Here is a 12,613-nt window from a genome sequence, read left to right as displayed (position 1 = left end):
GGCAGTGGGTGGCTATGAACACTGGAAAAATATAGTTGATTTGAAATCAGTTTGGGGTTTCAAAACCTGGCAGGTGCAGGGCACAGAAGCTTTGTATCGTGCATGTCTTATACCAACTCAAATACTGTGTTTAAACGATTCTATCTATCAGACTACTTGTCTGGGTTTAGCTACAGATAAACTGAAGACTCCTGCTCTTCCTTCCCTTGCCAAATATCGAGACTGGAATGTTACTACCAATTACACATTTGAGGAGTTGCAGTCTTTATTTACAAATGCAACAGTTAATATCTTGAATCTTGACTGTATGGAGTGGTTGGTTTGGCAGACCAGTGCTGATGCATGCCAAATGCGTTTCCATAACAGGGCTCCAGGTGATACACAGGATAGGCCTGATCCACGTTTTTCAACAAGAAATTCAGATACAACATATTCTGTTGGTAAATTATGTCAAACATGGTTACAATACTCTACCTTAGCTTCTGTTAAACAGCATTTGTCAATGTTATCGAATTATGTGGATTTATTAGATTTCATAAAAGGCCCAATTGGCCCAAGGCCTAAACGATGGATATATGCAGTTTACAATGAAATTTGGAAAATGTCTCAAATTGAAGCCGCTTCACTTTTAAGGGCTATAGACCAAGCTAATCTTGAATAAGTTCTTGCTGTGGTAGATAACAGTATTAATACCCTTTGTTCCAGGATATACACATTGGACAATAATGTTTCTTCTGTTGTTGATATTGTACAGGAAAATGTATCTGTGTTATATCATGGTCAGAACCAATTGCGCTCTATTATGCAGTTAGCATGGACCTTGCAGATGCTTAAAATGGGTCCCGTGCCGTGGGACTATGTAAACGTGTCCTCTTTGTTTTTGCCTTTTAATTTGACTGAAAGACAACAGTCTATGTCCATGAAAGATGCCACTTATACCCTTTTACAAATAGAAAAAGTAGACCCTTTACCATTCTCAGTAGCGGAAACAAACTCTGCAGTTTGGCACGTTCATGGGGTTATAACACTGCCGTTCTCCTTATTTAAATTTACATCATGCATGAAACATTTTCCCGTAGGACGCTATGAACCATTAGGAAACTCATTCCTTCATGAAGTGTGGTCACTCCCCTTCACGTTTAGACGTTTGCGTGATGACACAGAGGTGTATCTGACTGGTGAGTCTTGTGATTCTTCCATTGGACACTCCCTTGTGTGCAAAAATATACAATTGCACGGCGCTTGTAATTTAGAGGCACCTAATTTAGCATGCATTTTAAAAGGAAACCCTTTCCCCTTGATTAAGCCAACATTCATACTGTTGTCTAACGGCAGTTATATAATTCTGAATAATGAAAAATGCTGTGGCATGTTAATAGGCATACCGTACATTGTGACTGTGTCACAGCCTGTAGTTTGCTGCAAAAATGTGCTGTTTCCTCCACCTCGTGGGAGTCCCGATATCTAAATTTGGCCTTCCATTCTGACCTTGAAGGCAGAGTTCGACAAGCTGAGCCGAATAAGAGCTTTATTGTCCCAGAAAGAAGTTTCTCTCACTTCTGCCCGTGAGACCTATGTCCTGCAGGTGGCTAATACAAGAACAGAAGTTTAAGCACTTTTAAACACTGACCTCCCACAACATTTTGGTGAGCTAATTCATTCTGTCTTCAATGCTTCGCATACAACAGGGCTGGTTAATTTTTTTAAAACTCTGGGCTCTGGCCTTGTAACATCTTTCCAAACTATAATTGGTGTGATCCCGACATTTATTCATTCTATTTTTTCCAGTGTCTTTGGTGGGTTGCCACTAATACTGGCCTTAGCTGCCGGGGTCTTCCTGTTGATTTGCCTGCTCAGAAATGGCTGCCCCTCTTGTGGTCATTCACAACCCGGCCCAGCTACAGCTGCTTCGTAACCGCATGCTTCAGTGCTACGGTACCTTGCCACTGGCCACTCTAAGCGTGGCTTATACTCTGTCTTTCCGATTTCCATGGCACACTTGCCATGTTTGGCACATGGCAAATGGAAGAGCCTCAGTTTCCTCACAACGATGTGGATCGCATTACAACGCTTGCATTGTAACAGCGCATGCGATGTAATAACATGCGTAGTAAAGGCTACGCGTTGTTACAGCGCATGTGTTGTTACGCTTGCGTTGTAATGATATGCGGTGCAATAGCCATGTACTAACGGCTGTTCACCATTCAAAATGCATATCTAGGCACAGTGCAAAAAAAGGTCAGTTTTCACTGGAAAAATGTGATGTGTCCAAGTTGCTTTTTGGGCAATTTCCTGTCACGGGCACCTGGCCTACCCACACAAGTGAAGTACCATTGTTATTGGGAGGCTTCGGGAAATTCTGAGTGGGTGTAGGTTTGTGGATCCACGCAGATTCCAGAGCTTTCCATCACAGAAATATGAGGAAAATTTGTTCTTTTTGACAAAGTTTGAGGTTTGCAAGGGATTCTGGGTAACAGAACCTGGTGGCAGCCACACAAGGTACTCCATTCTGGATTCCTCTGGGTGTCTAGTTTTAAAAAAATGTATAGGTTTGCTGGGTTTCTCTAGGTGCCAGCTGAGCTATGGTTCAAATTCCACAGCTATGCACATTGCAAGAAAAGTGTTGGTTTTCACTGGAAAAATGTGATGTGTCCACGCTGCGCTTTAGTCTGTTTCCTGACACAGGCACCAGGCCTTCCCACACAAGTGAGGTATCATTTTTATCACCAATTGACTTTCTTTGCATTTCTGCCATCCAAATGTAAGACAGTTTGTAAAAAAGAAGTAATTTCGAAAAAATGACCTCTAATTCACATGCTTGGATGGGTACCCACAATTTGGGAGATGTGCAAATAACCACTGCTTGTAAAGTTTATATTTTGTTCCCATTTCGGAAATATATAGGTTTCCTTGGTACCTATTTTTCAATCTTTATATATTGCCAAATTAATTTCTATATACCAGGTACACAATAAAAACTATTGCAAGACGCAGCTCAGTTATTGGATCTGGGTTCCTCGATCTCTTGGTGAACCTACAAATCCTATATATCCCCGCAACCAGACGGGTCCCGCAGACATAATGATATACTGCTTTCAATAACCTGACATACTTAGAATAAATTACAGTTAAAAAGCTGTTATTTTCTATAAAAAATAAACTTGAAGGATCTACACAAATGACCCTTTGCTGAATTCAGAATTTTGTCTACTTTTCAGAAATGTATAACTTTCCAGGATCCAATATTGCTTTCACACCCATTTCTACCACTAACTGGAAAGAGGTTGAAAGCACACAAAAAATAGCAGTAAAATGCCAAAACTGTGTGGAAAAGTTTTGTTTTCTGACTAAAGTCTGCATGTCCCTTAAAGCTGAGAAGATTGTGATTTCAGCACAACAAACCCTTTGTTGATACCGTTTGCAGGGAAAAAACTAGATGCTTTATTCTGCAGCACCTTTTTCCCATTGAAAAACCCAAAATTTTTGCTGTATTTTGACTAATTTCTAGGTCCACTCCAGGTGAATCTACAAGCCCTGGGTACCTTTAGAATCCTCAGGGTGTTGGGAAAAAAGGATGCAAATTTGATGTGGATACCTCATGTGGCCAAACAAGTTAAACATAACATAACATTACATGGTATGAAAATATGTGAAAGCTCGATACTGGATTCCTTCTCTGTTTTGTTAGAGCAGGAGAATTGGATCTTTCTGTCTGTGTTCAAGGAGTATCATTAATTTGTTGAACAGCCTCTTGCCTGTGGGTTAGAATGAGAAATACACGTTCTCCTCGGATTCAGCGTTTTCTCCACGAGAATGTTTTAGAAAGATTAGGATCAAATAAGGACATGGCTCTCTTGTTGGGCTGACAAAGGTCACTGAAGAACATTAAAGCTGTCAACAGCAGCACTGCCTCGTTGACGCTCTGAGGGGCATATCAGCAACAACCGGCGATAATTATCGATAAGCGCACTTAGCGCTAGGATAATTATTGCCGGTTAGCGTGGATTTTTATCGCTGGGATAGCGTGTTATCAGCAACGCTTATCTCAAAAGCGATAAAAATCCTCACGCTAACTGCCTAACGTGAGATTATCGCTGGAAACCCAGCGATAATCTCACGCAATGTGGCGTTAGTTTGATGATAGGGACTCACAAACTTAGCCATGATATCCACCTTCCATAGGATATCATGGCTAAGTCAGTCCTGAAGCAGGCGTAAGGAAAGTAGCGATAACAGGGGTTATCGCTACTTTTCTTGCCGCTATGCTTCATAGCGTGGGGCTTGATGATAGGAGAAATGTCGCTTAGCGATATTTCTCCTGTCATGTCAGGTCAGGAACGCCCACTTTGCATCTCATTAGAGCTGCAAAGCTGGGCATTAGGAATTCCTACGCTAACGCAAGTTTTCACGCGTTAGCGTGAGGTTGCTAATTAGGCGACAAAATTATAGCCGCTTTTCGGACGAAAACGAGGCGATAATTTTATCGCCTCGCCTCGCCTTGCTGATATGCCCCTTATTTTTTTATTCTTAGCCCGTGCGTGATTTTTTTATTTTTCATTTACATATGTTGCTGAAAGAGTCCTGGTCCCTTAAATTAAGTGTCAGAAGTACCCACCGGCGACCTTCTGCATAAAGGAATTACTGCAAGATGTGAAACTTCGCTGTAGCTCAGAAGCCTTATGTGTTGGAAAAATCATTTGAAATCAAAGTAAGTGGTCTTGCACTGCACTTCTATCTTCATATGAGAAGCTAAAACCTTAAAGTTTTAATTTAAGAGAGCCAGGCTTTGGCACTTTAACAACCTGACTATGATCAAGTATTATATTATTCTAGAAACAATGCCTTTTAAACAAGCCAGGAGCGTTTTGAATTTTTTCAGCAAATGTGTTGCAAATTGTGTTTTGAAAGCACTTCTAGTCAGTAACAGGGAAATATAATTAATACAGTTGTACTTAGGGTGCCCTCAAGCCACCTTTGGGGAAACATGTAGCATAAGCTGTATGTCTTAGCACCTTATGCTGGCAATGTCTGATAATAATTGACTAGGTTTTTAACCCTTTCCTTGCTAGTCTTTCTATCTATTTCTATGCCTTGTACGACTTATTTATACATCATAAGGGCTGAGAAAGGTTAAAGGTAGTTCTAAACACATGGGCACATTGCTGTGAGTACACAGGCGTGATGTATATAGACATTGTGCCACTGTTACTCTGCACTGCACTGACTGTACTAAGCTCCTTGCGGGAAAGACCTTGATGAAACAGTCAGCAGGACAGGTAAACAAAGCAAGCATAAAGTGCTGGGAAACCACGAAACAGCTTAAAGAGTGAGTGTGGTAATGAGACCAGTCCCACTAGCCAAAAGGACGAGAAATAGCCAGGCATCCACCCACCCGTCATTCCTGAGCTTCAGGCCTGCAAACCCACTGGGCTAAAAGGACTTCACCCCACCGCGCTGTACGTCTTGGCTCGGCTGCTGCTGTACCTTCCAGGACACACACAATTCTTTAGTTGATATGTGATGAGCTGTGTTAGAGATGGGGCCTTACTGGCAGCCTCTTAGGGAGTTTTTTACAGGTCATCCAGAGGTTGAAATGCATAAACACGCATGGGAACTGAGTGCGATGAGGGTCAGGCCAGAGTGGTAACAAAACACAACAAATATTCCTATTTTGTTGCTCTTTCACTTTCAGGTGAATACATACAACATATAACACACACCTTAAATGGAAAATAAATGCAATTTAGAGTAATCTGTGTTAAAGACATTATTTTATGTTCTGAAATCTCAATTGGTTAATGCTATCATGCAGATATCTCTGTGTGTAACCAAACAGTGTTTTTTCTCCATGGTGGTGCCTATGCAGAGGCCGTACACCTGCCTCCCCCCTTTGTGTAGGCATTATATTTCTGTATCATGCCTTTTCAAACTAGTGTAGTTTTAAGGGCTGGCGGAGCTGGCGTAGTGCCTCTACGTGTAGTTCCACAGAGTTTGACAAAAACTCAGTGGATCTATGCTCTGCTCCCTCCCCCCTCCTAAATTAATAAAAAATTCAAAAAGAAGGCACTTACCTGCGTGGCTGCCTCCTTCCCTGCAGGCCGCTCTCCTTCTTGCTCCTCGACGTCCATCTTCTATGAAAAAACTCATACATTGTACGTCTTGCTCGTGCGCGCATGCGCAAGACATACAATGTAGGAGGCGGGGGAGGAGGGAGCCAGGCAGGTAAGTGGATTCTTTTTTAATTTAGACCTACAACGTAGGGTTTTTCATAGAAGGATGGCGAGGAGCAGGAAGGAGAGCGGCCAGGCAGAGGAGGAGGCAGCCACGCAGGTAAGTGCCTTCTTTTTGAATTTTTGATTAATTTGGGAGGGTGGAGGGGCTAGCTAACTCCACTACGCCACGGAGGGGAGTTTTGCCCAAACTCTGCGTTCGCAATGGAGCACGGAGTAGGCAGAAATCCGCAAACTCCGCTGGCGGAGCGGAGTTACCCACCCAGGGTTAGTAGTTTGGCAGCAAAATGCCTCTGAAACCTCATTCTTCTGTCGAACTAAACCTGGATCTGTCAAAGCCTGCATAGCTCTGATATTATGTTTAATATATTCGCAATGCAAAAGCCTTGCACAATGAAAGCACTACTTGGTGCACTATTTGTTCTAGTGCTACAATGAAAAATTAGTAAACATCGGGGTTATTCACAAAGGTAACTTATACATATGAGCAAGTTATACATGTAAGTTTACTATTACACATTTAAGTAACTTTATTACTTTTGTCTATTTACAAAATCAGAGCCTGATTCACAACGTTAACTTACACATTTGAGTACGTTTACACTTTTAAGTAAATGTACTACTTTCAGGTATTCACAAACGTTGAGTGTAAGTTATCACTAAAACAAACAATTGGCCAACTACTGGTACCAAAACACCCTCCCATAGATAAAAGTAGTAGTAGGGACTTAACTTAAAACCATTTAGGTAATAATGTTAAATAAAATTATAAAAATGAAAAGAGGTGAAAAGATAAATACATAAAATCAATGTTATAAAAGTATGAGAAATCGGCTTACTGGTTGAGGGGGGTGAAATCCGACTCAAGCAGGAACCACTATCCGTGTCAGGCTGTGGCACAAACAAACTGTAAATTAACATTTGCTCAACTCACTGATACCTTGGCACAGAACAGTCAGGATTAAATTAGAGACAATGTTTATAGTATTTATTTAGCACTACAAACACTAATATGAAAATATAGCACAAGAAAAATCCTACATCAATCCAGGAAAATAGAATAAAATGTAATAAATAAAACAAGACCAAAATGACAAAACTCCATTCTGCAGAGTCAGAGATATGCAATTTTAAAGATTTCACCAAAAATAGCCCCAAAAGGCACAGAGCGCCAACTGTGGATATCTGGTTGTGCCAGGACAAAGTCACAAGTTGAGGCATACTGCGATTGAGCGTGGGCCGGCTACAGGGACCCATTTAGGCCTGTTGAACAAATATACCTGAAATCATGGTAGTGGAGCATTGCAAGATTTTGTTGCAGGGATTCTGCTCATGCACAGAACGATGCGCAGGAAACCAGGACCTCAGTGAATTGTGGTGTACCAAAAACTCACCTCAGTACCTAGAACCCCTATCTGACCAGCATCAGTGTTCCATTCGTTATCCGTATTCTCTCGGAGGTCCCAAAGTATAGACAACCCAGAACAAGCGACTTAGAGTACTCTCAGGAATGGTGGGAATCATAAATACCTGTTCGCTATTATTCTCATATCAGTCCACTACAAGAGTAATTAGAGACACGGTAAAGTTTAAAAGGTTTATTTTATAAACTACGTGTCCTAAGATGCAGTACTTTGGCTAACATAAGTAGACAAATGATTATAAGTAAAACCATCAGCATTGTTACAATACCATAGAACATGAAGGGAGAAATCATATTACAAATGACAGTGGATTACAGCCACCTTCCCTTAGCTAGTAGGCTAGTATTATTATATTAATAGAAGGTCTCTAGGCTTGAATGGGGAACCCCATACCGTAAAGATCAGCGTAGGTGAATCACATCACAGGATCAGCTTTGCTCTGCGCCTGGAAATGTCCTTCTCCAGAATGTGTTTCTAACGCATGCAAACTATATTATTAAAGGCTCTCGACATTCAGGTATTTGCAGCTGTGTGCATATTATGGCTAGAGAATGGGCCGATCAACCTGAACTCAAAAACATTCAGGGCCCGGTTCACAGAATTAACTTAAGACAACATCCTAATCTTACTACTTTTGGTATTCACAGAATGCACTTACTACTTTTGGTATTCACAGAATGCACGTACTACTTTTGGTATTCACAGAATGGATTTACGACTACTAACTTTACGTCCGCACTCCGGCCAGAAGCTCTGCCTCCGGGCCAGAATTTCCGGCCCGGAGGCAGAGCTTCCGGCCCGGAGGCGGGGATTCCGGCCAGTGGCGGAGATTTAGCCATGGCCAAAATCTCCACCTCTGGGCCGGAAGCTCCGCCTCCGGCCCGGAAACCCCGCCTCCGGGCCGGAAGCTCCGCCTCCGGGCCGGCATTTCCGGCCCGAGTGCGGACATAAAGTTAGTAGCCGTAAATCCATTCTGTGAATACCAAAAGTAGTAAGTGCATTCTGTGAATACCAAAAGCAGTAAGTGCATTCTATGAATACCAAAATGGTAGTAAGTTTAAGATTTTGTCTTAAGTTAGTTCTGTGAATCGGGCCCACATTGTCTGGCGGCTCAGAGTGTTTTGCACACAATGTTCAGACCAAGGTCGCAGTGCACGTCTAGGGATGTGAACAACAGACAGTGCTCATGTGAAGAAAAGGCAAGCAAGCAGTTTTCAAATAATAACATGTCGCTGCAGAGTCGTGTGCAAAAGCATCAAAAGTGGCAAGATGGCTTTCTAAAATCTAATGCGCTTATGCTAACATAGCAATGTATGCATCTAAATCGCTGCCTTCACTACACCCGCCCTTGATCGGACCATGAACAAATAGGGATACAAAAAGGAACGCAGAGTTCAAGTTTGATAGAGCGGAACCAAGTGCATGTATTTGAAATCCAAATAAAGAGGAGTGAAAGTTCGAAAAAAACGTAAAAAAAATCAAAATGAAGGGAAAAAAAGAAAATGGTAAGTCAATACATCATGCAAAGGCTCAACGAGACCAGATGTTGGAACACACAAAAATAAATGTGTGGTTTGTGCAAGGGAAGCTGGACGATAATGAAGTTAATCTATCAATGTGTAAGCACAGTACGTAGCAACAGCTTCCAAAAGGAAGTCATTGGAACGAGTTGCAAAAGTGTCCGCCATCCAGTCTAATAAGCCACTGGAGCCTCTAGCACGTTCAAAGGACAACTGGCGTGTTCTTCTAAATAACTTCGTGCCAAGAAGTCATTCGCTGCCGTTCCGATGTCCCAATTCCCTAGGACTCCATGTGCCGCTCCACAGGCCATAATCCTAACACCAGAACAGTCCAACTCATGAGCCACTAATGGACTCATCAGTCGATCATAATCCGGGGCAGGAGACACCGAGATTGACAAGCACAAATCCAGAGCCCATTCGAAAGTTCAATCTAGGCAATGAAAAACAGGTTGTACGCATGTAAAGTAGGCAAACCGGAAGGATAATCCATAGGCTATGCTCAGGGTAGCCAGTGGTAAAGTTCCATAATATTCAAGAATCCGGTTACAAAGATGGAGCAGCCGGGACAGGCTGTCGCGTGACACAAAGTGTGCAGCCATTGCGCAGTACGCAGACCAACAACAGCACGCCAGCCGTGAGGGTGAGAATCAACGGGAGCCCTCCAAAGACGCTGTAAAAAATAGAATGAAAAAAGGCCGGGATCACACCAAAAATAGTTTGGAAGGTGGTCACGAGGCCGGAGCCCACAATTTTGAAAAAAAGTGCCAAGCCAGTCGTTGACGAGGCGTTAAATATAGTTTGAATCAGGGCACCAAAATGAAGTGGGAGATCAGTATTTAAAAGCACCTGCACCGCAGTACGGGTGTTGGCTACGTGAAGGACAAATGTTTCACGGGACGAAGTCTGAGCGACTTCTTTTTGAGACAATAGAGCCCTTATTCTGCTCATCTTGTTGAACTCTGCTTTCAAGGTTGGAATGGAAGGCCAGATGGATACATCCAGCTGCCCATGCGGGGGTGGGAAAAGGACATTTTTACAGCAGACTACTCTCTGTGATACAGTCACAATGTAAGGAATTCCCACTAGCATCCCACAGCAAGCCTCATTATTTAAAAGCAAATAACTACCGTTAGCTAACAACGTGAAAGATGGTGTAATAGCTGGCACTGGAATCCCTTTCAGGACGCATGCTGAATTAGGCGCTTGCACATTGCACGCGCCATGCAATTGGATGTGCCTACAGACTACAGAATGATCAGGTGTGGAAGACCATTCCTCACCCTTCAAATAAACTTCTTTACCTTCTCTCATGCACCTGTATGTAAATGGGAGTGACCATACTTCATGCAGGAAAGCAGTACCCAATGTTTCATATCTGCCTTGGGCATAATGTTTCATGCACAAACTGAATTTAAATAAAGGAAATGGCAATATGATTAACCCGTGGATAAGCCACACAGCTGAGTTCAATTCGGCCACTGAGAAAGGCAAAGGTTCTAACTTTTCAATATGCAGTAATGATTATGTTGCATCTTTCATGGACATGAATTGTTGTTTCGCAGTTAGATTAAAAGGAAGGAATAATGATGAAGTATTCATGTAGTCCCAGGGGACTTTCCCAGTTTTTAACGTTTGCAATGTCCATGCAAACTGCATTATAGAACGCAATTGATTCTGACCATGATACAAAACAGACACATCATCTTGCACGATATCAACAACAGATGAAACAATATTATCTAATGTGTAAATTCTGGAAGAAAGGGTGTTAATGCTATTATCTATAACCGCTAGCACTTTTTCGATATTAGCTTGATCAATAGCTCTCAAGCTGGAAGTAGCTTCAATTTGTGATAACTTCCAAACTTCGTTATACATAGCATACACCCATCTATTGGACTTGCCAACCACAGGACCTCTAACAAAATCATTCAAATCTATTTTGTCATGTAATTTAGATAAATGAACTTTAACAGATGCCAAGGTGGAGTGTTGCAGCCAAGACTGGCATAACTTCCCAACTGAGTAGGTAGTAACAGAATGAGAAGATTCAAAGCGGGGGTCTACTCGAACCTGCGTATACCCAGGCTGCAGACCCAAAAAACTATGTTGACAGGAATCTGAGCTTGTCTGCCAAGTCAACTATCCTTCCGAATTTAATTTGGAAATATTGAATGATGTGTTAGTAATGTATGACTGCAACGCATCAAGGGACAGATCTGTATGATTATCCCAATGTGGATAAGCACTAGGCCTGGGCGGTAAATTCCGTTCCGCTCGCGGAATTTGCGGAATTTCGGTAATTTCGCGATCCGCGGAGAACGCAAAATTGCCCAAAATGCTGCTTTCCGCGACTTCGCAAAATTTTTTCTTGTTCGCGTTCTCAAAATGCGTGTTTGCGAGATATTTCTCCCCGAGCACGCAAACAGCAACTGTGAACAGGAAAAAAGCATCGCGAACATGCAATTCAGCGTGTTAGCGGAATTTCTGCATGTTCGCGGAGATTTTTTACCGTTTCACGGAGATTTGCGTAACGCGATTACGCAAATTCCGCCCACCCCTAATAAGCACCCAGATCTGGAATAGAGGGGGAATTCAGCTTTTTAGAAGTAGCCAATGCAAAACAGGTGGTCTGAAAAATAGTCGAATTCAATAACAATATGTGGTTCGGGATGAGGCAGGCATGATGTAAAGCTTCTGTTCCTTGTACCTGCCATGGTTTAGAACCCCAAACAGATTTAAGATCAATAGTATCTTTCCACAGATCATAACCCCTGACCGCTAAATCATCCATAAAGGATTTGGAATATAATAATTTAGTTTGTGTCAGCCTAACCTACGAGGCAGACTCCGCTGCCATTTTAAAATAAAAGGCGGCAGGTTTTGAAACACTGAAATCAGTAAAATAGGCAAATTTGTTCACCAATGTGCTTGAGCTGCCTAACATTGGCGTTGGACAATGTTCCCATAGTGTATAATTTACAAAATTACGAAACGTATTGGCTTTATGTAGGAAATGATTGCCATAATGTTGATAGCAAACCAACTCTCCGTAATTAGCAATGTCTAAATACAAATCGTCAGCATCAAAAGCAGCATAATATTTCAAATCAGAAAACAGTGCTTCTATGGCCTGAACGTCCCAATCATCAGAGCGGATGTTTTATTTAACCACATTACCCATAGAAACACGAAATACATTTGGAACATTAATAACCTCAGTGGGTCCATGAATTTGAAATGGAACAGACTCCCACACAATCCCATCTAACACAGGCCAGGCAGTAATATTCACAAAAGTCTGGTCTCTCTTCATGATGTGTGATGAGGGGCCAAAGTTCCATCAATTAGTCTAATTGTAGATCTTTCTTTTAGGTAGTGTCCGTTCACAAGACGAAAAAATACCACAACAAATCTGATGGACATAAATAAAAAA

General features: G+C 42.0%; 1 protein-coding gene and 1 pseudogene across 1 annotated transcript in view; one reads left to right on the top strand and one right to left on the bottom strand.

Moving 5' to 3' along the window:
* Positions 1-12,613, bottom strand: part of LOC146830921 (uncharacterized) — a 250,207-nt gene that overhangs the window by 118,769 nt on the left and 118,825 nt on the right. The window lies entirely within an intron of this gene.
* On the top strand, positions 803-1,915 carry LOC146830922 (uncharacterized; annotated as a pseudogene).

The sequence above is a fragment of the Triturus cristatus genome, chromosome 5_1 (genome assembly GCF_964204655.1).
Source record: "Triturus cristatus chromosome 5_1, aTriCri1.1, whole genome shotgun sequence".
Lineage (NCBI taxonomy): Eukaryota > Metazoa > Chordata > Amphibia > Caudata > Salamandridae > Triturus > Triturus cristatus.
This window is presented reverse-complemented; position numbering and strand designations above follow the sequence as displayed.